A 4237-nucleotide genomic window follows, 5' to 3' on the forward strand; every position below is an offset into this window, starting at 1 on the left:
TGTCAAAGTGGACTCAGGTTGCTGATTGGTGGAGCTGGTCGTCAGTCATCTGCTGGTCGGAGCGCCAAGATTTCTTTCTGAAACGGGTTGTTCTTGTTATTTTTCAGCTTTATTTTCATAACATTACGAATTTATTCTAATAATTCTATGGCTTTATTCTCATAATATTGCAACTTTATTCTCAAAATAAAATAAAATCTCTAGCCTGGCCCTAATACTCTATCATAAGTGAGCTTAGTGTTTGGAAAAATCTTTCATTCCTTTAGAGACAGCATGAAAAGTCAGCTGAGTACAAAACATAGAGAGGAAAACAAGAAGACAAGGGACAAGAGAGGGACACAACCTAGAACAGATAATGGATGTCTATTCTATTAACATTTCTCTATCTGGAGAATGGGTCTGTTCTATGTGTTGTCTTCTACATTCAGAGGCCCCCTGCCTGTGTTTGCCTAGGGCCCCAGGTTTCCTACACCCGGCCCTGGCAGCATGCTCCCTGCTCTGACAGGCTTCTGCAGGTGTACCGGTTCATCATGGCTCCTCACCTTCATCCTCTCCCTGCACTGGGATGGAGTCCTCTCATAGCCCAGGTCTGACAGGGCTCTGGATACCCGCTCATACATGGCCGGGCCCGGCGGCTTCCCGGAGAACACGGTACCGGCGACCTCCAGCTGCTGCATCCGCGCCTCCGTCAGCCGCTCGTTGCCCCACACCGCGATGAGGGCGTTAGTCTCGGACGGCGTCCAGGACATCCCCCGGCAGGCGGTGAAGCTGTTGGAGGATGAGGCCGCCGTCCGGCCCGCGGGGCCACAGCCGACGTTCAGAGGCGAGAACCGGTTCGGCGTCGAGGGGTTGGAGTGGTACTGAACACCGTCACTCAAATCCTCGGACTCGGGAGATGGCACCTCGGTTTTCGGTATCTTTAACGGTGTCATTATCTCAGGAGGGGGCTCCGCGTTACCGGACGCCGCCATGTTTCCTCTGTTGCTAAGGGGAGGGGGCGGGAAGAAGATGTGACGTTAGAGGGGCTCGGAGAAAACGATGCTACCGCGAAAAAAACACAGAGCATCCCCATTATTAAAAGAAGAATATAATCAAAATGGTCCCAGTATGAGCCCAGGGACCGAACCAGTTAACGGGCCCAGTATGAGCCCAGAGACCGAACCAGTTCAAACCAGATCCTAAACGACAAACGCAATTTCCCCACTTTTTTAACATTTAATTAAAATAAACTTCTGTGTCTGGATTAGGTTAAGGTAACCACATTCATAAATCATAATTATGAGTTACAAAGTCATCATTTCCACTTTCAAAGTCATAATTATGAGTTAAAAAGTCACAATTATCAGAAAAAAAAGTAATAATTTCGAATTTTAAAGTCACAATATAAGTTACAAAGTCATAATTCCAGCTTTCAAAGTCATAGCTTACAAAGTCATAATCAGTTAAAAGTCATAATTTCGACTTTTAAAGTCACAAATATGAGTTACAAAGTCATAATTATGAGTTACAAAGTCATAGTTATGAGTTACAAAGTCATAGTTTTGATTTTTAAAGTCATACTTATGTGTTAAAGAGTCACAATTTACTAGTTACAGTCAGTTTCCACTTTCAAAGTCATAATTTCGACCTTTAAAGTCATAATTATGAGTTACAAAGTCTTAATTTCCACTTTCAAAGTCATAATTATAAGTTACAAAGTCACAATTATTAGTTAATAAATCATACTTATAAGTTACAAAGTCATCATTTCTACTTTCAAAGTCATAATTTTGACCTTTAAAGTCATAATTATAAGTTATAAAGTCACAATTATGAGTTAATAAATCATACTTATAAGTTACAGAGTCATCATTTCTACTTTCAAAGTCATAATTTTGACCTTTAAAGTCATAATTATGAGTTACAAAGTCACAGTTATGAGTTACAATGTCATATTTATAAGTAACAAAGTCATTTCCACTTTCAAAGTCATAATTTTTACTTTTAAAGTCACAATTATGAGTTAAAGTCACAATTTACTAGTTACAGTCAGTTTCCACTTTCAAAGTCACAATTATGAGCTAATATGTCATACTTATAAGTTACAAAGTCACAATTATGAGTTACAAAGTCATACTTATAAGATACAAAGTCATCATTTCCACTTTCAAAGTCATCAAGATACTCCCGGAGAACCCCCCAAAGGACCCCCCCCGAGGGACACGGTCGAATGCCTTCTCCAGATCCACAAAACACATGTAGACTGTTTGGGTTAACTACCATGCACCCCATAATTAGACCTTTAAAGTCATAATTATGAGCTACAAAGTCACAATTATGAGTTACAAAGTCATAATTTCGACTTTTTTAGTCACAACTATGAGTTACAATGTAATAATTTCGACCCTTAAAGTCATAATGATGAGTTACAAAGTTTGAAAGTGAATCTCATATCTCATCATTATGACTTTAAAAGTCGAAATTATGACTTTCTCTTCAGTGAATAATTATGACTTTATCATTTTTTTTATTTTCATGTGGTGGAAACAGCCTTCCATAGGTATTAGGGCCAGGCTAGAGATTTTTATTTTTAATACGAGAATAAATTCACAACATAACATTATGAAAATAATCTAGCATTTTTAAGTCGTAGTATTATGAGAATAAAGTCGTCATACCACAACCCATTTCATAAAGAAAGCGTTGAGCTCATAGTCGTTTGCACAATCGGAGTCTGATACTGATAACCAATGTTAAAAGACTTTATATTTCCCTATTTGTCAAACCGATGCCAAACTATAACTTCACAAGATGTTTGACATTCCTCACTTTAGGGNCATCCATCCATCCATCCATCCATCCATCCATCCACTGCAGCTGTGCTGATAAATGTGCAAAGATCAGCTGATCTTCAGAAGCTGCCTTGATTGACAAACACCCAAAGTCACATATTAATGGATCTCAGGTTCCCAAACCTCTCATTCCACATTGCTGAAGCTGATTCATAGTTTGCAGCATTTTTATAAATGTACTTTGTTTCTTGAAAGAATATATTCCATCTTAATCAGGTCATCCACCACATCGTTTTCCCCAACTCTTGCAGAAGTCATTAATGATTAAATATGACACTGCCAGTAACATCGATCTCAGTGTGATCATTACAACACTAAGGAAGAATCACTGTTCGCCAGGGGGCTGGCATTAGCAGAATCTGTACTTCCTTTTCAGAAGCATTTCATGCCCGACAAGAAAGTACGACGGATCCTGTGTTACAGCAGAGACTAAATGGATCAATACAGTCTGTATCTGCAGCAGAAATCTCACTTTGTTTTAAATCTGCAGGTGAAGAACAAAAAGAAAAGCATGGAAGGAAAAATACATTTCCAACATCAGACAGACAGACTCAAAATCTCTATTAGGAAAGGCTACTAGAAATACATGAATATGGGGAAATCTAATAAAGAAGAGAAATGTGATTGGTTGAAGGTCTTATCTTGATCTGGACATTAGAAAAGTCTCAATCACCTGACATAAGTAATGAATCAAAGACATGATGAAGTGTTTCTGAATGCTCCAAATGTGATGATGTAAAACCTAAATGCTGCAGTAAGAATGTTGACCTTAGAAGCTTTCACAGATGAACATTTGACAAATAAAAACAACCTAAACATACCTGTTGTAAATGCAAAATATACTCATTTTTCCCCTATTTTAGAAAACAATGCGCTGAAGAAACAGGAAGCTTTTGGTGAACTGTGAGTCCGCCGGCCGATGCTGTTTGATCTGCAGAAACAGCTCTGTTTGTCTGCTAGTCTCTTAATCCGTCTCTGAGAGTGAGTAAAGGCCATATTGAGCTTGAAGAATGAAAGACTCAAAGGATCAACATGGTTCAAAGCCATATTTACACTGAATGTGGATATAAATATCCACAAACATTCTATTTCAAATTGATTTGAGATTTTCCAAAGCTAAGCAAATCTGAGATGGAAGGAAGGAAACGTTAGCAGTAGTTTTTCACTCTGAGTCACAGCTGAGACCTCGACCGGTTTGATCTCAGTGCATATTTGGGAAAGCTGTTGATGAATTTAAAGGGACAACGGATGGCAAAAGGAAACATTTTATTACTTTAAGTTTATTTGATAGGGAAAGGCACATAATGACAGAGACAAACTGAACAGAACAGAAGTCCCATGTATGCATCATAGTGCAGTAGCAACAGTTAATTCGCGTAAATTAGACAAAATGCTTTTTGTTCAGC

General features: G+C 38.7%; 1 pseudogene; it reads right to left on the reverse strand.

The window, feature by feature from the left end:
• Window positions 1-449: 449 nt before the first annotated feature.
• On the reverse strand, window positions 450-971 carry LOC107095446 (annotated as a pseudogene).
• Between the last annotated feature and the right edge of the window lie 3266 nt (window positions 972-4237).

This window comes from Cyprinodon variegatus, unplaced genomic scaffold (assembly GCF_000732505.1).
Source record: "Cyprinodon variegatus isolate N-32 unplaced genomic scaffold, C_variegatus-1.0 Scaffold547, whole genome shotgun sequence".
Lineage (NCBI taxonomy): Eukaryota > Metazoa > Chordata > Actinopteri > Cyprinodontiformes > Cyprinodontidae > Cyprinodon > Cyprinodon variegatus.